The sequence below is a fragment of the Opisthocomus hoazin genome, chromosome 1 (genome assembly GCF_030867145.1).
Source record: "Opisthocomus hoazin isolate bOpiHoa1 chromosome 1, bOpiHoa1.hap1, whole genome shotgun sequence".
Lineage (NCBI taxonomy): Eukaryota > Metazoa > Chordata > Aves > Opisthocomiformes > Opisthocomidae > Opisthocomus > Opisthocomus hoazin.
In genome coordinates this window covers 154,514,325-154,535,224 of record NC_134414.1, presented here as the reverse complement: position 1 = coordinate 154,535,224, position 20,900 = coordinate 154,514,325, and the positions used below count along the sequence as shown (strand labels likewise).

At 42.8% G+C, this 20,900-nt stretch overlaps 3 long non-coding RNA genes across 3 annotated transcripts in view; 1 reads left to right on the top strand and 2 right to left on the bottom strand.

Annotated features, from left to right (window-relative positions):
* Window positions 1-19,870, top strand: part of LOC142364086 (uncharacterized) — a 103,784-nt gene extending 83,914 nt beyond the window's left edge. The window contains exons 5-8 of the long non-coding RNA XR_012766139.1: window positions 896-975; window positions 17,546-17,711; window positions 17,973-18,046; window positions 18,987-19,870. This is a non-coding gene — a long non-coding RNA (uncharacterized LOC142364086). The remainder of the gene's footprint in view (window positions 1-895; window positions 976-17,545; window positions 17,712-17,972; window positions 18,047-18,986) is intronic.
* Window positions 2,673-12,933, bottom strand: LOC142364088 (uncharacterized). Its single transcript, XR_012766141.1, has 3 exons — window positions 12,741-12,933; window positions 4,595-4,657; window positions 2,673-3,205 (listed from the first exon to the last, which is right to left on the bottom strand). It is a non-coding gene; the product is annotated as an uncharacterized LOC142364088 (long non-coding RNA).
* The window catches only part of LOC142364081 (uncharacterized), a 42,824-nt gene continuing 38,474 nt past the window's right edge, over window positions 16,551-20,900 (bottom strand). Inside the window, exons 5-6 of the long non-coding RNA XR_012766138.1 lie at window positions 20,554-20,898; window positions 16,551-18,431 (exon numbers count right to left, since the gene is read on the bottom strand). This is a non-coding gene — a long non-coding RNA (uncharacterized LOC142364081). The remainder of the gene's footprint in view (window positions 18,432-20,553; window positions 20,899-20,900) is intronic.

The window sequence follows — 20,900 nt, the reverse complement described above, 5'->3', positions numbered from 1 at the left end:
TGTTGCATATACACACATTTTAAGGACCTAGTGGAGAAAAGTAACCTTTCTTCAAAAAACAGCAGCAGAATTAGCTGAAGGAAGCTAGAAGCAATAAGAAGTGAATAGATTTAGCGTGCGGTCTTATCGGTAGGCAGAGAACAGTCGTAGCATCACTTCTTTGGGATGACCCAGAATAATTTATCTAGGGTGTTGTTTCATGTTCTCCATATTTGTATCACTGTCACAATATAGGAAAACAAAAATTCTTATTTCACCATACTGTATATATGTTTGTATGTAGTAAGTGGTTTCTACATTTGACTGTGATTACAAAGCACATGAAAAGGTATTACTGACCCAAATGCATTATCAAAAAATGTTAGTATCACCGGCTACTGAGACTAAACTGCTGAACGCTACGTTTTAGGAATAATTCATATCTGATGTATTGATGCCCATGCTTGTTTGATTAGTCTGAGCACAGTTAATCTTTCTGCTGCCGGTCAGTACAGCAATTTTAAAGGACTGAAAACAACGCTGATGTTCAGGAGTAAAGGTTGAAATGTTTTTATCTGGTAACTTCTTAAAATTGCTTGGCTGTGAAAGTAGAGGAGACTTTTTTACTTGAAGCTTTCAAGGTTTCTGGCAGCTAATTTGAGTAGTCTCAGAAATCTGAAGTCATCGTGCTTCCCTGAGGGTAAAGTCATCCCTCTACAGAGTGCCATTCATGCCTCACTTACCCTCGATTAAGGCTTGCAAAAGAAGTTTGAAGTGGGACACAAGCACAGTGCTTTACTGCAGAAAAGACTTTGGAAGGCCGGCATTTAATAGCTGTATGTCTGTTTCTCACTTTTTTCCCTCATAATGATAACATACTAATTTTATTATTTTTTCTTCTTCCTTTTTTTCAAAGAGAAAGAATGACTTACTGGGGAACCAAGTCAGAAGATGAAAGAAGTGAAGATCGGTCATCTGTGCAGAGGAAATGACAAGGTATGCATAGCAGTCACGTTGGAGATTCGTTTCTCGCTGGTGCTTAGGTCTTCGTGGTAGATTAATTCTGGCAATAAAGTTTAAAAATAGTTCTCAGAAACCTTGAAAAAGATGTTTTGAAAGATCTTTTTTCTTCTGTTTGATTGCCAGAGTAAGCAAAGTAAGTATTTTTATGTCTTTGTAAATATTCTTAAGATACACCGTTGAACTCATTACTGTGCGGAGTTGTGCTGTATTTCTACAGGTAAATGGCAGTCACATTCATGAATTATTTTCTTCTCAGAGGCCAGTAAAAACAGTCCTTCTCCCAACACAAAACTGAAATCCCTCCAGACGCTAGCAATGGGCGTTCTTGAGTCTTCAAAATAAGCGTTCCGTGGATTCGTTTAAATCACTGTGCGCTCAGTGCAGGAGTTGTGCCATTTTCTTTCATCTTTATCATTTATAACCATTACAAGGAGATGTGCTAGGACCTGTTCTGCACTGCATTTGAAGAGTGTGTTATGTTACATTTGCCATCCTGTAGATTTGTACCTTGAGGAACGCAAAATCAGCACTACTACCAACTCGTGTCTCTCAAGTATTTGCAGTAATGTGAATGTGTAATATTTACACCGTGACTGCTAAGAGACTGGCACAAGGCTGTGTGCCCCCTCAGTTCTGACGTTAAATGTTACTTCGGTGATGCATAACATTTGTATTGACCATCCGTCCAGCATTGAACTGAACCCATTCACGAGTAAGCCTCACGGTATCACTGTGAGACAGGGAATTGTGATTCCATTTAACAAGTGATAGAACTGAGCCCCAAAGGGCTGGTGTAATCATTTCGGGTCAGCTAGGAAGTACCTAGTAGAGGCAGCAATGAAAGCCAGCTCACCTGACCCGCCATCCTTCCGATGTGGACACCCCTGCATTTGGTATCCTTTTCACTATCTTCTGTCATGTGTGGACTGTGTACATCAATATGCAGCTATACATTCTTTATGCACTGTTTTAACCATCGAATTCTCTTGCAAAGTAATTTAAAACACGCAGTTAATGTGAACCGTGAATCACGCTCATCCATAGAGAACAACATGAGACAATGCAAAAAGGCCAGCAGAAACAGCACCAGATGGCCTTCGTAAATCGAGCGAGTTAGCACAAAATGCCAAAAGGGAGATCTGTTATTGTGACCTCTCGTTCTATTTTTTTGCAGAATGTTGAGAGGAAGACTATGCAGATCTTTCTGTAGCACAGAGAGGAACTGCTGGTACAGGACGATTGATGCTTTTCCTTTTGTAATCTTGCTGAACGTCTCTTTGATTTCGTTTAGTAAATGTCACGTCACATGCTGGCTGCTTGCATTCTAGAACTGAAATATAAATCATCTTCTGAAGTGACAGAAACTGTCATTTTTCCTTGCAAAATATTTTTCTAACTATATCTTATGTAACTGTTACAGTTGTTGACATTTTCTTTAAAAGCCCTGTTCGTTTGACACTCAGGGTTCAGTATAAAGCTATAGACTGGAATAGAGAATTCTTTTGCCTTTGCTTGTATCTGTTTCATTTACCATGAGTTGAAGAAAGGAATATTATGCATTTCTGAGTCATGCTGTGGAAAGACATTTTATTTTTAATATCATTAGAATTTTAAAAGAAGGAGAAGGATAAACGTTAGCATAGGTGAAACCAAGAGTTAATAAGCTTCAATTATAGAGAGTGGCTATTAAATTTTGATGGCATGCTATCACTGATGCTTCAAATAAAATGTTGACGTGGTGATGTGGGGAGTATGGATAATGAGTTGAATGCTAGAGAAAGGCTGTTGATTTTTATGGAAAATGTATATAAAAAATACATGAAACTCAACCAAAGACATTCATGTGGATATATCCATAGGAAAAAACCAGAGTATAGACTTCTTATGTCTGTCTTGGGTTGTGTCTACATGAGTGCAGCCCTATGTAGCTGTGTCTTGGCGTAGATAAAGACTGAAAGTACTTGCCCACCCCTCATGTTTCGTTGTGCCTGATTCCTGCCCAGCTTCAGGGTGGTACTCTAGCATTAAGAATCTGCTTGCCTTCTGCTCTTACATGTCTGCAGAAAACTGTTGATACATCTTCCTGATGGGTCTTCTAAATCAAGCTTTTCAAATGTAACAATTCTGTAGAAAAAATGGTTGCAGAATGTGGAGTCCATTGGTGTGAAGTTCCTGCTGCAAAGTCTTCTTCTGCTGGACCCAGCTGAGGGATGAAAGAGAGAAATTTTGTGGGTATTTCAGGTCACGTTACCTGTGCCAATCTCACCCTAATGAGCAGCCAAATAAAGTGTTTCTAGGTTGGTCTGGAAAAATAAGTTCAAGAAACACTGTGTTTCTTCTGAGGGAGTGCTACAAGGGTGATCTGGAATGCCAGGAGTTTGGTCTTGAGAGTGGGTCCATTAATTGTAACACATCCAAATCCAAACATTTTAGTTAAATGTTAAGCAAGCTAGAGACCTTTATGGTATTTTAAGACACCTTTAGGAGTTTGAAGATACATTAAGATGTCCATATTTGAGTCTTAATCTCTCAAAACCAGGATCCAAATATCCTGTTGCTGTCAAAGAACATTGGTGAGTTTAGGAAGGGAAGTCAGATCTCGATCTAAATATCTCTGCTTTATAATGAGATCCTGTATAGTAATAACCTGCACAGCGAACAGCTGAACTCAGCACAGACACATGTTAGAGGGGGCACTTGTCTCTGTTCAAGAAAGGAGTGAAAAGTGCCCTCCTCATTCCCGTGACTGGCCTGAAGGCCAAACTCCCCACAGAGTTTAGAGCAACCTCCTCTGGCATCTGTGGCATCTCATGATCATTAGTTTGGCGTTTGTAATATCACAGTTCCCTGCTTGTCTAAGCCAGAAGTAGGAGATGGGGCCTCAGGAAACAGATTCCCTCTATCAGTCTGTGTACTTATATGATCTTATCACTGAAGATGCTCGAAGCTCGTTCATGGACATGACAAATTTGTTCTCCTCAGCTCATAGAGGTAGGAACATAATATTTTACAGGTGTGGAAGTGAAGCAGAGATGCGAATACTTTTTAAGATGTGTAGCCTCAACAGTTGAGGCTACCTATTTAGAAGCTTTCAGCATGGGTCAGCTCATCTTGTAACATTTTCAGGGAGACCAACAGCCAGGTTGCACTTTGCCTTTGAAAGTATGACTAGTTATTTTAGCATCTAAAGAAGCCAGGAGAACTGAACTTATTTTTCTGAAGACTTGACCCAAGTATTTGCCCAAGATCTTGAAGGAAGTGTGTGGTACGGTTGTGAAATGAATCCAGCTCTCTCAAAGTTCTGCATACCCAAGGGACCTTCCTCCCTCCCACCTTACTCTCTTCTCTGTTCCAAAGACTTCTTTTGCTGGGTTTTTTGGAAGACAGTGCCGCTCTTCTGTGAACTGTTCTCGTTAAATCTTTCTTTCTCTTGCTGCAAGCTGTAATAGAGGGGGACTCCCACCAGTACTCTCAGAAAGTCCCACAGTGCACATTAGACAATACTGGGTCCTGAACCTTGAAGTCCCCAAAGGCTTACTGGATGATCTCCTTTAAAGACCTCTGTTGGTACCCGTTATCTCAAATTACAAACCGTTGGCAGGTCTCAGAAATCTGCAACAGTAGGTCTCCCCAGTTGTTATATATCCCGGGAGATCTGCAAAGAAAAGGAGGATGATTAAAGTTTATGGCTTGAGCAAGAAGAAGTCAGAGGGAACATTTCCCAGTGTTCTTTTTATGAGCTTTTTTAAAGGAAAAATATTTTTCACTGACAGGCCTTTCTAATGATTGAATGCACTGTGAGGTCTGTGTTTGCAAGAAGGCCTGGAGGAACACACTTTTATTTTCTGCTGGAAGACTGCAGCCTGTAGCACTCTCAATATTAAGATCCTTGGAGCCAGGGTTCCCTGCTGATGTTACTAAAATGAACTTTAATCAATCTTGAAAAAAGACTTTAATAACCTGAATTATGGCCCCCAGTGCTAGATCTTTGATGGGAAAGTGAGCCTAGCAGTATTGATTTTCTCATGCTCAGCATTTCTTCTGATATTTTTGCCACTTGTTAGCAATGTATATTTTAATAAAACCTCGGTTTTATGAAGTGACTTTTCCGAGCAATCTTTCTGTGCTGAAGTGGAATGTTTTTACATCATTCACATGTATTTTTCCTCATTTTGAAGAAAATGCATTTTTTGAGGAAGATTCTGGAATCCAAAACTAATCTAAAAATGGAAACTTCCATCCTTCTTTGCTTACGACACAGCTCTTGTCAGTCCCACCAGATGGGCAAGATGAGCCAGAAAGTAGCATGGATGGTCAGTGAATTTTATTCTTTCATTTTCACTTTTTCTGTGAGGAGACAAGTGCCTTTGTTGACTCAGTACGGCATGTGAAGTCCTGGCCTGTATGTTTGGAAGAAATTAGAGTTGGTTTTAATAAAACAGCCTGGGGAGGTTTAGAGAATTGGGAGCCTTCCTGAGAGAACTGCGAATATCTGGAAGGGACTGCTTTCATTTTTGGCCAGGAAATCTGATGGGGAGTGCACAGGAGCAGTTCACTGTTCATACGTGAAGAAAGGTGGAGGGGGCGGGAGGAAGCTGAAGCTAATAATGTGGCTAATATTTCTCTTGGTTTGTGTTCTAACCACGTAAATTACAGCAAAGTCCACAGGTGGCATCTCTTAAGTGGCCTGCAGCCTCCTGACCTCCTTCTGAAAGGTGACCTTGTGGTTTGATAGCTTGGCTCTCCATGAGGAAGTTGTTGTTGAGCAGACCGCTAATGCTTCTCCGCAGCACTGTTGCTGTACCTTTATAGGCACTGCGAAATGATGTGGCGTCTACCACAGAGACCACTGTCCAGAGGAAAGTGCTGTCAGAGACCGAGAGGGGGTTAACCACGAAATATTTACCATTTTAGTCTGCGCTGGAAAAAAAACAAAGCATAGCTGCAAACAGGATTTTCCTTTAGTGCTCTTTGTGCGTTGTGGTTTTACGCTGGCTGCAGAGAAGGTTCTGTACAGTGTTGGTTCTCCAAAGCAGGCGGCAAACAATGATTAACCAGTTCCTTCCAACTGCTCAGTAATGAGCAGAAACCAAGTTGAACCAGTTACTCATATTGAATTAAGCTGAAAAAAAATCATGTAGTTATGAGCATAAATGTCCTCATCTGAATCTAAACTTTCCCAGAATAGTGCACTTGGGGCTGGATGTCTTTCTTCAAGCTTATTTCTAGTGGCAGAGGATATGAAAAGGTAAATGATAGTAGAATATGATTATAGTTCTTAATGTAATTCAGAATTATTCCATGGTAAGTGAAATACTGATGCACAGGGGCAGGACCTCTGAACCACACCCATTTACAAGCCTGTCCTACGCAAAAAGAAGTGTCTCCTGCGCTGCTGTTGAGACTTGCTATCTTGTCTAAAGCTGCTTTAAGACGTGAGCGAAAGCGCTGCTCTGGCAGCAGTGTCAAAGATTTGAGATTTATGGCACGAAGAGCTAATGGGAAGCACATTCGCTGTACGTTCACATTCCGAAGCTGTTCTACTCACGGCACTGCAAGGCCGAGGGAGGCCTAGCGTAGATGAGCTTTCAAATTTAAAACAAAAAAACCCGTTTAATATTGATAATTTGAGAACTGGTGTAGGTACTGCCAGCAGTGAGATGATAACGAAACGGGCTGGGGGCCAGCTGTGTAGGAAGCAGCCCTTCCAGCAGAGAGCCGGCTGCATCCGGGGCTGCGTTAGCAGAACTACGGCCAGCAGCTCTAGAGAAGTGGTCCTCCCCCCGTTACAGCGCTTGGGAGACTGTGTTTAGAGTGCTGTGTCTAGTTTTGGGCGCCCCAGTACAAGAAAGATACCACCATACTGGGATGAGCCCAGAGGAGGGCCTCCACTCCAGCCAGGGCTGGAGCACACGGTAAGCAAGGAGAAGCTGGCAGAGCTGAGTCTTCCCAGGCTGGAGAAAGAAGGACAAAGGGGAGACCTTACTGTTACAGAATCACAGAATGTTTGGGGTTGGCAGGGACCTCTGTGGGTCACCCAGTCCAACCCCCTGCCCAAGCAGGGTCACCCAGAGCAGGCTGCACAGGACCTTGTCCAGGCGGGTCTGGAATATCTCCAGAGAAGGAGACTCCACAGCCTCCCTGGGCAGCCTGCACCAGGGCTCCATCACCCTCAGAGGGAAGAAGTTCTTCCTCGGGTTCAGCTGGAACTTCCTCTGCTTCAGTTTGTGCCCATTGCCCCTTGTCCTGTCGCAGCTACCTGATCACAGGGTAATGAGAAGATGGAGCCCAGCTCCTCTCAAGAGGTGCACAGCAATGGAACAAAGGCCAACGCCCACAAGCTGGAACATGAGAAATTCCAGTCAGATCCAAGGAATGTATTTTTACCAGAGTGGTCAAACACTGGGACAGGTGCCCAGAGAGGTTGTGGGTTCTCCATCCGTAGAGGTGTCCATGATTCAGCTGGGTAAATGCCTGAGCAAGCTGATCGAATTAGACCTGCTTGGAGCGGGAGGTTGGACTAGGTGCTTCCAGAAGTCCCTTCCAACCTGAATTATGCTGTGGTTCTTTGGCTCTGTCATAAGAAAGACTAAAACAAGAACGATGTTGCAGACTTGGACCACTGGAAGATCAAAAAGAAATAGCTTGTTGAAAACCAGAGTGGAATTAATACTATTGTACAGCTGATCAGTTCACCTCCTGGCGTCAAAAGAGTCGAGGGTTTGTGTGATGAGTAGTGACCTCAGCACTTCTGTGTGGTTCTGCCTAAAGTGAACTCACGGCTTCGCTGAAGTCAGAGAACAAAATTCTCATTGACTTCACGAGGCTTCGAATTCTGTCAGCTTAAATGGAGATCGTAGGAGGGTTCTTTAAATCAGATCATGGTTTTAATGTGGGGAGAACTTCAGAGGATAGTTTTCAGTTTTTCTGAAAGTAGATTTCACAACCCTTTAGCAGATTCCTTTAGCATATATGGGTGGAGTTATGCTGACGTTGGAATCAAAAAACCCCAGTATTTCTCTCTCAGCTTTGTACCTGTGTTCCTGTAAGCACAAGTATTTAATGGAGTTGCTCAAAAAAGGAGGGAAGGTTGGAGGGAAAACAAGCTTCCTTCCTCTAATCCCCAAGTTAGAAAGTGTCGCAGAGCTCTGAGAACTGTTGGCCAGCTCTGACATTTAGGAAGCACATCTTACGAAGAAAGACTGTGTGAGAAGCCCAAACCGTATCGTGTGAGCTTAATTACACCCTGAGAACGCTTGCTTTTTACCACCGTGATAAAAGATATAAAATGCAGTATAAACACATAGTGCAGTATTAGGGCGTGTGTTCCTTCGCTGTATTTCTGAACGGGGGAAGGGTTTTTAACATTGCTTAAAGTGACTTTATGAAATGGCACTTGTCAGCAGAGCGTGTGTGGCCCCGTTACTGTTACGGGTATCTGATAAAAAATGTCCAGGGTGTGTTTCCTCCTCTTATCGAAGCAGCCTGTTCTGCTTTACAATGCTGCATCTGCTATTGATTGCAATATTTTTAGTTGTGTGAATGATGTGTGAGTACAGATAATGATAAATTCACACTGGAGGCTGCTTGGCCTGTGAAAATTTTATGCAGCTCTGGGGAAAATCTACTGTTATGAAAGAACCATTTTGGAAACCAGAGTTCCTGTTTCAGCAGTCCGGCCTTGATCCTTTAATGCAGTCGGTGTTTTGGATGAGTGCAGGTGTACGTGTAATAGTTCTGCAGGAATATTTAAGAACAAAAATACCTGCAGTGTAGAGGGTAATTTCTCATGACTAATGGCTGCAGAATGATGAGGTTATTTTCTGCCCTGACCTTCATGATACACCCTTCCATAAGAACAGACTTGATGGGAGGAGTGTCTGTCAGCATGGTATTGCCAATTACAACGTTTGGCATTTGTTGTGATTTTATAGTAATGTTAATAATATATTTTTGTGTCTTTTCCGCATATGTTTTAGCCTTCAGAACTTGTTTTCTTTGCAGTGTTTTCCCTGTAGTCTTGAGGGATTTTGATGTATTTGTAGAGAATCTAACATAAGACATTAGTCCAGTAGCTAGAGCTTGAAAAAGCAAGAAGCGTAAGACCCGCGATTCTGAGAACTGGTAATACTGCTTTTATGATTTAGGAAGATTTTTTTTTTTCATGGAACATTTATATGCTTGTATGTGAATCCATTACATGACATCCACCGTGGTTAGAAACAGCTTTTGTGTATCACGGCTCAGGTTCCCATCCACTCCTGACAGTATGTATATTCATGAGATTCATGACATTTTCCTGCATCTGCTCTTATAACAGATTTCGTTTCAAAGCAGCCCTTCATTGATGTCGTCCGCTGACGCATTGGAAGTAGAACAGCTTTTCATCTGGTTGGGTGATTATTTTGTGACACCTAGTGGATAAATTGGTGGTAGGGCCGGTGTGAATTTCCTCCGTTTCTTTAGATTCTTTTGATACATGTTCTGGCCTGGAAACTCAACTGACGTTATAAACACATGCTTGCTTTCTTATTTGCTGTCTCCCTCGGGTTTTGTTCTTTTTTTTTTTTTAACTTTGCTCATGGAATAACTTGCTCATAGCCAGGTGAACAAATACTCAACGCCAGTCCTGAGGAAATTCCAGGAGTCCCAAAATAATGCAAGGTAGTAAATGTTTAAAAATGTCATTATATTGTTTAGTCAGGATCCCTGTATGTGCAGTGTGTGGTCATCACACCACTTCTTCTACTGTGTCAGCTTTTCTGTGGTGTACTTCAAACATGCAATTCGCTTAGGGATGGAGTATCCGCTACCTAAAGTTGTAAAAGGTTACAAAGAAGTACTTATTACCCTATGAGGACTCTTAGAAATACACATTATTTTGGTGTTCTTAGAGAGTGAAATCGGATAAATAATTAAAATATTATTCTATACACACAAGAATGTTTTCAGAATATTTACATGAAGAAACAGAGTCTAGTAATGCCTTAAATGCCTGACCTACTTTCACAACTAAGATATATCTTGTGAAGTATATCTTAATTTACATGTGATGGATTCTGTGCCTGAAGCTTATTTCAAAGTCATTTCTCCAACAGAAAAATGTTGAAATACTGTCCAGTGTGTTTGCTGTAAATGCTGTGAGGTAGAAAAGTAGGTATTTTTGCATTACTCTATTTTTTATGTTAAGGGAGGAGAGTTAATTATTTCAGTTGCCCCGAGTCTGCTTGCTTTATTGCTGGGTTGATAATATCGGTGTGCACGTTTCTACCTTCAGAGATGGCATAATATGCTCCTTGCCCAACAGATTTTAAATTCTGGAATCTTCTGGCATCGCAGAGCAGGCGCAGAACAATAGCTTTACACGACAGCTAAGACAAGATTTTAGGAGTTTTTAAATAGGAGCTAAGAGGAACTGTAAGGCACACAAATCTGGAGATAAGAGATTATGTATTTTTCATATGTGGGGAATTGGAATGGAGTTGTGCAGAGGACATAGAGAAATTGATTTTAAAGACCATCTTCAAGATTTTAGGTTTCAGATTTTCACTCTTGAGAGAAAATGTGTTGCAGATTTCCGCTCCCAAGAGGCTTCGGAATCAGAAAATGTGAAACTAAACTGTGTCTGTAATACTGGCTGACGAGGCAGCTCTTCTCCCTTGCTCTTCCTGGTTGCTCGTCCTAACAGTTCTCTTGTGACTTTCATTTATGTAAAATCAGAGCCTGTAGCAACAGCATCGTGAATAATGGACACAGAGAGTCTAACACACCGTCGAGCTCTGGCACGGATCTGCTCGCTCTCTCCCACCTGAAGCCCAGCTTTAGAGTCCGTTAGTGAATGTTTAACCAGTGACAGCTGTAGTCTCCGGTAAAAAGACTCGGACTAGAGTAAGTCTGTGGAGAGCCCCGCTCAGCTGAGAAGACAGAAGGTTGGAGGGAGGGAGCCGAAGCAGGCAGCGTCGTCCGAGCTCCTCAGCTGCCATGCGTGAGGAGCATTCCATCGGCGTCTCCACCCCGGTCAGCCCCAGCACGCCAAAAGCCTTCACCCCCCTCGGCATGCGGGCGCATGGGCCCTTGCGATGAAAACGGCGATTTTCGGTGGTCCACCCCTCATTCAGGTGTTTTCCCTCTGTTAATGTATGTGAACTTCCAGGCTGCTCCTTCCTGGCTGTCGGGTTGAACCAAGCCCAGTGGCTTGAACCAAAACACAGTCCAGGCCTCAGAGCATCGCTCTAAAATGGAAATGAATTTGAAGCTTTTAACAATATTTTACAGCGAACATCCTACAGAGAGTGGTGATTTTACGCCAGCTTTTCGTAGAATGCTATGAACAATTTCGAACGCTGCGGGTTTAAAGTGATGATGATGAACGTAACAGTTTGTAAAGGATGGATATTGCTTGTCTGCCGTAATACAAAGCTTGCTCTTTGTTAGCACTCCAGTAGCTTTATCCTCTTTGTGGTGATGGCAAATGTAAGTGTGCATTGGTGTAAATACAGAATTTTAGGGTTATTCAGACCCTTGGTCTGATCCTGGGTCCCAGGCTACGAATTTCCTCACTCGTCCTTGTCAGCTGCTCGGTCTCACTAAAGGCTAAAATTTAAAATGAAAGCCTTATGCGGCAAATGGCAGAAGACATTTTTCCACCAACTAGAATTATTGGCATAGCTCTATTTCTGCAAAATGAACTTTAGTGTCCTGTTGAGGCTTAGAACGTACCCTGACAGACATTCCCTCTGGGTGCTTAATGACGTTAGGCCTTGCACATACTGGTGTATTGCATGTCCTTCTAAAAGGAAGGCAATTTCCAAGGATTTGGACTATCCATTTCATAGTGAAAATTCAGTTTTCCAAAATGGAATTTGTGGTTTTTAAGAAGGTGTCAGATGAGTATTGTTTTCACAAGATTGTGACTCTGGTTAATGTTATTTTTCTAGCTAATGTAAGGAACTGAAATAAATTTAACGCTTCCTTTCAGCGGTATCACATAGGTTAGGGGTGACGCTGTAGCAATTGCACGTATTAAAAAGCCGAATCTGTTTGACTTAAAGTCAAATGGCTGATCTAAGATTCCCTGTGTAGTGATGGGTTTTTCAATCCAAAAATGCTTAAAAACCTTACTGAAATAATTGCTTGTGGGATGGCGGAGTATTTAGCAAGAGCGACCGGCAGACTCCGATCCCGACTGCTCTCTGCGTCGCAGAGTGCGCCGAGCTGCGTTGTTCATTTTCACGGGGCTCACGGGGAAGCGAGGAGGACACCATTTAGAAGAGCTGGACGTGGCGTAGCTGATGGAGGATAAGGGTGGTCGGTTTAAGTGTCCAGTTTTGTGTTCAAAGATGTTAAACAAATCCAGGTAATGTCAGCCAAGTTACGCAAGTTCAGCTTTTCTGAAAACAAGGTCCAGCGTTCAACATCCTAAAATAAGTGAATATTTCATTTTTGTGTCGTCTGCATGAATACAATCTGCAGTTAGAGAGTGAAGATAAATGGTGAATGTTTAGGAAATGCTTACTGTAAGAAAGGTGTTCTGTGCTCCTTTTATCCTGAGCTGTCTCTGGCAGGAGAAAATAAAACGGACACTTTTTCTTCACTCTTCCCGTAGCGAGAAACAGTCCCTCATTTGTCACAGGTTCCTCTCCTCTCATCTCCCGGATAATCCAGCCCTTGCTTTTTTGCTTTTAGACATGGTAAGATACCAAGAGTACCTGTAACAGATCTTTTTTGGGAGAACGTACCTCACTTGCCCCTGGTGGCTTTGCCATCTCCACACAGGTTTCGTCTCCCCTGGACGCCGACCTCACCCCGACTTCTGGGCGTTGGGATCTGGGAATCGTCGTTTCTGCCGGGGAGAGCTCGGAAACGCAGCCCAGCGGGAGCTGCTGCTGCTGCTCTCGCAGCTGGCCGTGTCACGCCTGCAGCCATCTTAGGCCCGGGCAGAAAGCCCAGCGGGGCGGACACAACGGCTCGGCTGGGAAGTAAGTAGATGGAAAGATTATGCTAGGAAAACATGGGAGACAAATATTTGAGTCCTACAAAACAAATAGCTCGTAACACACCGAACAGTTCTGCGTTCCTTTTGGAGTTTATTTTTAAAAAATGTATCTCCTTAAATATTTATTCACTGAAGAATACAAATGCAACATGCAGAGCAGCCGGTGGTGAGCCCTGGTTTAATTTCTCTTTTTGTGGAAGCTTGCAGCGGTTCGGAGTGTTTTCATCATTCTCTGGAATGCTGGCTTTTATGGCTGTGTAGCATTCAGAGTATTACATCAGCAGAACTCAGAAATCAGTGCAGTAGAAAAATAGAAATTTTATCAGTGTAGGTACTGCAGATTGCATAAGCAGAAAACTGAGGTGGTGTTCTGATGGAGAACTGATGGATCTGATGGATCTTTCTCCCAGTGCATTCCGGTTTGAAGCGTCTGTTGAACATTCGAGGCATTTTACAGCAGAAAGGCTATGAAATACCTAAACGTACGCGTACAGAACACGTCTGAGGAGCTGCGGGACGCCTGTGATGTGTACCCAGCCCCAGCTCCTTGTCTTTCCCGCTAGCCAGATCTCTGTGCACCCATTTGGTAGGTTAAAGCAGCAATCGTTAAGCACATCCCATGTTTCGATACCGCTGTAAACCTTTTCTGAAACGTGCTGTGTGAGCCCTTACTTCTACGGAGGAGTGCCCTTGACTTTTGCATAGGTCCACAGGAGAGTAAGGCCTGGGCTGGTAGTCAGGCTGCGGTATGTGAGGTGGAATTATTTGAGCTAATATATTTGTATGGTTTTACGTTCTGTTGCCTGTTTTTTTTTTCCTCGTTCTGTTGCCTTTTTTTTTTCCTCATCCATAAAATTTTCAAGATTTTAGGACATAGATAAACTATTGCAGAGCTCGGAGACATTTAGCCACAGAGTTCTGACTCACAGCTGCTCCTGTTTGCAAACAAATAAAGACAATGGTTTCATTGAATATATAAAATTATTAAATAGAAACATGTTGCAGTACCTATGATGTAACTAAAAACTAGACAAAGGTGAGGGAAAATTACATAACTGATTTTAGTAGAATTACTGCTCAGTGCAAGTAGTCGTTGGCTCCTAAATTCTAAGTGAGAATTCTAAGGATCCAGAAGTGTTAACTTCAGCTCCTGTGCCCCGTAGTTTGTGCTGGTTTGGATCCTCAGGACTTTCTTTAAAGCCATCGAGGCCAAGTGAAGGCGTGCCCTTGAGTTCAGTACTGTGTGAGTAGCTCCCCTTCGTAAAAGAAGTCTTTTGAGGAAAGTGTTTCCATGCAAAACTGTGAGTGGGGTTTGTAGAAACCAGAGCAGCGCACCTGAACGCTACAGCACTGAGTCACCTCGCTGGTGAGCAGACATCACAGCAAAAGCCGATCGCCCCTTTGGGTGCTGTCACAAAGGTCGAGGATGAGTGATTTGATCTCCTCGTTACAGTCTGGCTATACTAATGCCTAAAGATACCATAGAGCTAGTGTACGCAGGCGAACGTTCTTGTGTAGCCAGCTGAGGAAGACAAACGCTCGTACAGAGAACTGTCTGGAGCAGGAGCCACACTGAATCGGATTTTAGAAATACCGGTGCCTGTCCGCTGAACGTGGGAGGAGGCTGCGGAGGCTTGGTCCTGGGAATATTTCTTACTGCGCCTGCCTGAAGCTCCGGCAGAATTTGTCCTGTGTTATTAAATTACAGTGAAGTTTCACAACTGGGGAAAGCGCTGTCGTTCGCGATTTTAGAAGCGGTTGTGTTTCAGTAGTAGGTAAGATCATGATAGACAGTGTACTTCACAGGAGTTGCAGAATCTGTGTTTGTAGAGTACTTCCTACTTACTGAAGGATGCAGGCTGTATGAACACGGTGTGTCATTTGCGTTATATATATTTTAAAATATTTTGGAAAATGTCGTGTGTCAGGTTTGTCATGTGTAGGTCACGGGAAGCAGAATCCTTCCCTCCTCCAAAGAATTGCTGTCTGAAATCCCCAGAAGTGTTACCTGCCGCGGTACTGCTCCGTCACAGCCCTGTCCTGGAAGGATGATGCAGCAGTTCCAGTTCCTGCCCAGGGCCTGTTGAGTTCGGTCAGAAAGCTGCCCTTGGCCTCGGCATCCACCGTGGCAGAACCTTGACCATTTACCCCACACCCGCTCTTGGCAGCAAATGTTTGTGACCTTTTTAGTAGTGAGTAAGTAGCCTGTAGGAGCAGATCGGTGTCTGTACACCACTTTGGAAGCCAGAAGATAATCATTATATGGAGGCGTGTTGGAAACCCCCGACCTGGCCCGCATCGGGACCCTCAGCCTTCCTGGGGAATGTCCTTACCTTGCTGCTGGCCCCTGAGCCTCCTCGTGCCCCGGCGTGGTCGTGATGCACCACGTCGAGCTTCCTCCCGGGAGCCCCGGGAGCGTTGGCGTTTGTAAATCATGCTGGGGTTCTGGGCAGAAGGCGCTCTGAAACTGTGAAGCGCTTGATCTGTGTTGTCCCAGAGTCTGTTAATTAGTACGGCTTTCAATTATACAACCACCCTGCTTTCAAACCGTCCTCTTTCCTATTGCATCGTAGAAATAGCGGGCTTGGCCCTGTGCCTTTTTAAAAGGGACTGCTGAGGTATTTATTAACATCAGTTCCAAGACATTTTTCAGTGAGCAGTGAGAGTTGGAATACGGAAATGTCATATTTTTCCTGGTATTAAACAGTTGTTAAACTGGAAACGTCTCTTGCCAGATAGTTATTTTGTATTCATGTCTTTTTTGTAGAAAGAAAACTAATATGCATTTTCCTTTCATTAAATATTTTAAAGTTCATCCTTGTTTGGCGATCTAGTCAATTAAAGTGAGTTTATGAGCTGCTTGTGAGAGCAGAAGACTAATTAATTCGAGGTGTTGGATAAAGCACGTTCTTTCTCATTTTTGTCTGCTAATGAGTACAACTAATATAACAACAGATCGTACAGAAAATAATATTGCACAAAGTTTATGTTACTTTACAAATACTGATCTCGGTATCTTTGTGAATTAACAAACTGCTATTTTTGTGGGAGAATATACATTAAAGCAACATTATATCAGAAGTGCACTTAGAGAAAAGAATCTTTTAACATTGTTATCATCATAGAAAGTAAGAAAATCCTTTTAAAATAGTTAATAAAAGCTCACCATTTTTTTCAACAAGGTCGAACATTTTCCAGTCTCCCACCTAGCATTGCACCTAAAAGTGAAAGTGAAGTCAAGCTGTATTAAAGATAGACAGGCAGTGTAAATCCCTAAAACATATCTGGGCTTTGCAAAATGTTGCCATTGTTTGGATCTGTATTTTCACTTGGATCTCTTACAGTTACTGGAATCAGCCACAAGTGTAGGATCTTCATCCCAAATTTCCAGTGGGTGGAGGTGTTTGGGTCTGTGGGGTATTCCAGGCTTTGCACTACTGTGGACACATCCTTGTAGTGCTGGATTGGTCCTTTGGACTGTTTTCTCCGGACCATCCAGCATAGAGAGCTGCCACACTGAAAGGTTACGCTGGTTTTATTCTGCCACTATAAATAAATGCTTCTACGGAAGTCTCACTTTGAAGTAAATCAGACAATACGCAGCTTTCCTCCAATTATGTTATGTAATGCTGTTATATTTATGTAAGGACAGGGTTTATTTTAGACTGAAAGCACTTCTGTGAGGTGACTGCACAATATACAGGTACCCACCCAGCACTGCTAAAATTCACCAACTTCTGCACCGAATTCTGGGCAAGGCTCCAATACGAATTCTGGGCTCTTAGGAAAAACACCGAGATCTCTGACCGCACACATAAAGGAGATGTTTGTTTTTAAATATTTTATCTATAAAAACAGAGGTACAGGGTAGGGGTTTTCTCACAGGATTATTCAGAGCGTACCTGACAGTGCCAAAAAGCTGGCGCTCAGAAAATGCAGACATTTGAACACTGAAGTACAGAGAGAAAACTGTCGTGCTTTCTGCTGCAGAAATGGGTTTCTTGGGTAGTGGTTAGCGAGCAGCTTCCGCTACCAAATTTTACCATTTACATTAATGAGATCTTGAAATCTCTCGTACTACTCTCCAAGTGTAGTATACAGAGAATATTTGATATCCTTTCTGGCCTACAAGGGCATCGATGTGACGAGATGTGACATCTGGGGCCGGACAGCGTTTTCTGCAGTACAGCGGTCTCAGAGTGGGCAGAGCTGCACCGTTGCTGTTTCGTGCCACAGATATGCACCACGTGCAGCTCACGGCAGCCAGTCACCTCCTGCTGCATGTGGTCGGAGTCCGCTGCCGTGAAATGATCCTTGAAGCTGGCGGTTTAACATTACCTTTTAGAGATTAACGTGATGCTGTCTAATTTGTCAGACATCTGCGTTCTCCTTCCTCCTCTGCTTCGTTTAAAAGTGTGTTTGTTCCTTGAAGGTGAGGTAGCTGATACCTCTCTGCCCGCCTCTGCAATGCTCCTAACATTTAAGTCAGCCAAAAAAAAAACCTTTCTTTTTTTTCACCAGACTTTGTCTCTTGCCTGTTTCTTTCAGGTCGGGGCTCCCCGTGGGCCATGGTATAACTGTGGCGTAACAACTGGATGAGAAAGCTGGTGCTGTGCGTGGTTCTCCTTCAGAAGATGTACAGAGAAGCTGCTGTCTGCACCTGCTCTCACTCACCTTCCAGCTGTTTCACTGTGCAGTGGAATGAAGTTGAGAGGTACGTGTTTTCTCGTGCTCCTCTCTTTTTAGGTCCCCATATCAGTGATGCTGAAAGCAGTGGCAGATCACTTCAGCTACCCTGAAATGGGACCTGCTGCCTTTGGGGGGAAAACATCGCTTTAGTTTATCTGTGCGTGGCTGATGTAGGTATCATTTATTGTTTAGTTAACTATTAACAAAAAGTAAGTTAGGGTATTATTTATGAAAGCAGTATTTATATTCCATTATGGACTTGTATCTGTTATTTCCACTTCTTTAGGTCTGCCCTGAATGAGAAGCGTTGTGGTCCATCAAACCAGGTGGTGGGGAATGACTACCTCCTCAAACTGTAGCGTAAGTGTGAGGTTACGACAGATTATCCCATAGTGGCAATTCTGCTAGTTGTATTAACCACAGTCTGTGCAGGACGGTAGGGTATGCTTCGTTTGGCCCTTGGTTCAGAGTGGAGTTACTGTTCATCGAGGAGTGGCATGTTGTTTAAGTAGGCCATAGCATTTCCTCACAGGCCTGACAGATTCTTTGTGCAGTCTTACAGATTTACCCACGCAGAGCTTGGGAAGTTCAGTTAGAGAAACTCAGCTGTTCCCTGGTAGGATCATAGAGGAATATCTGGAAGCGTGTTGCACAATCCCTGTAAGTCAGCATCCACTCTCTAAGTCGTAGCGATGCCTTGCTTGAAGTGACAGAGCTGGTTTGATAAGATGCAGTCATGTCAGAGCTGGAAGTACAAAAGTGCATTTATTAAAAATGAATGCTGGATCCTCTTTCCCCTCGTGTATCTTGTCACTGACATGACTTCACAAGTTGCAAATCTATTAAACGTTTCAAACATGAAACTGGAGCTCATTAAGCAAAATGTGGACTGGTATATAACAAACTGGTTCAGACTCGAGGCTGTTAATGTTTGTCTCCAGAGTTTTTTGTCTTCTAGGTTGTCACCAAGCAATAGAGCTTGTGTTTCATCTGATCAGAGTCTGACTGTCCTTTGGGGTGAGGTAGTAGGTTGTATAGTTTTAGGGTTATGCCCTGCCTGTCAGATAACTATACAATCTACTGTCTTTCCTGAAGTGGCTGTGATATCATCGCTGGACGTGCCTTCAAAACAAAAGAGAAAGCAAAGGATTTTCAGATGTAACATTCTCTGGTTCTGTGTAGGTGTTGGATTTGGTTCTTGTGGCAGGGTTATGAAAGAACGCAAATGTTCTTACAGTGTTTAGACACCTGTGTTTCTCGTTCAGGTTCAAATGCAGTTTCCTTGTTGTCATTTTCTCAGAGGTGGGGTGTGAGTGACCGGGCACAGAGGTGCGACCCAGTCTGCAGTGGGCTTGCTCACGCTCACCTGTCTCGGACTGCCAGGAGAGCGACTGTTTGGAAACGGCTCATCCATTTCTCCATTACTTTGTGGCATTTGTGTTTATATTCAGAAGAAAATGCCCCTTTTGATTCAGCAGCTATTTGAATCCACTTTACATAGGCTGTTTGAGAAACTGTGAAGTGAGGAGTCGAACAGAAAACAAGGAGGATGTCTTCCAGTTGCTTGTATTCTGCTCTGGAACTGGTAAATGCTTGAGCCCTAAGCAAAGAGCTTTCTTTAATCGGTTTATGTATGCTGATTTAACTTGCTTTTTTATTACATAAGGCTAATTTGCTTGCCACTGCGGTTCTTACGTCTCTCGAGTCACCCCACCAATTCTGACTGACTTCCAGGAAGAACTGTGAGGAAGGGCCAACAGGACATAATTATGTCTTTTGAAGGCTAAGAAATGTGTGGGCTCGAAAGCGTTAAGAGAATCTTGCTTGCAAATGGTGAAACATCAGTTTTCTTTGGAAGATGCGCTTGATGCTTTAACAGGATGAGGTAGTAGGTTGTGTGGTTTCAGGGTAGTGACTTTGCCCCAATCAGGAGATAACTATACAACCTACTGCCTTCCCTGATAAGCAGCATAACGACATCAGTGTCTTAATCCACAGAAAAAGAAGGGCTAGAATATACTTCTGTGACCAGCAAAGTAAGTCTACATACAGTTGTTGTTACCCTGTCCCGAATAGCTCTAAATTTAGTGTCTTGCATTATTTTTAATAACTTCCTACAAAATAATTCTCTTTTTAAAAGTCTTTATCTTGAAAAGTTGAATTAAAGAAGCTTTGCTTATTTCAGAGTTTGTCTGTTCTTGATCTGTTTTGTTTCTGGTTCATTTATCATGGGAAATGCTTCAAAAAATGCTGTGAACTTGCATTGGAGATGTCCGTATTTCCTTGACATCTAAGTCTGAGTGCAGCAAATTTTACTAGCAATGTCCTGGTTTTGTTCAACCTTACCTCCCACTCAGGAATCCTCCAGTGTTTTACAAATCATACCAGAGTAAGTCACACAACGTTCTTCATCAGGTCAACTTTATGTTACAGATAAAAAGCTGTAACGATGAAAATCAAGGACCAGATTTAAAAAAACAAAACCAGATGTTGATTTGTACCCTCCTTTTCCCGTAAGGAGGCTCATTTAATGAAATTTAAATGCCCCCAAAAGAAAATTCTCTGCTATCTATAAGACATAAATTGCACCTGGAAAACCATGGGCAGAAATTGTTAGGTCCATTAAAGTCATTTTGAGAATACAAGCTACAGAGTATTACACCAGAAAAACTGTGGGAAAAAGGGGAGTAGAACAACAAGGTGCTGGGTTTGGTTGTGTAGGCAGAAATCATTCTCCCACGTGCAGAACAGACCGGGACAGAGGAATCGTGTAAAACTTCAGGTTACCTTAAGACTGGGGATATCAAACTGGTTATATCATTTGATTATACAGCATCTCATTACTGTAGATTGGAGTGAAAACTTACCTTAGTCATGATCATCTCTTCCTGTCTCACATGCTACGCGACAGAAAGCCTTGCTCACGTAAGAAGCGTGACCCTCGTATCTGTAGCTGGGCAAGCTGAGATGTCCACGGTGAGAGCAAATGAAAAAACCTGAGGTTACATTCGACAGCAAAACTGGATGTTTTATTGCTTCTCTGGTCCAAAAACATCACGTGTATCTGGACTCGGATGGTATTTGAGCTCATCCAACACCTCAAAACAGGGCCTTTTGTTAATACTTCTAATGAAGGGTTAGGAATGCTACTTGACTGGTGTTCATAGAGAAGGATAAAGGCCGTTGGTAGAAGAGGAAAAATTGCTGCGTGTCT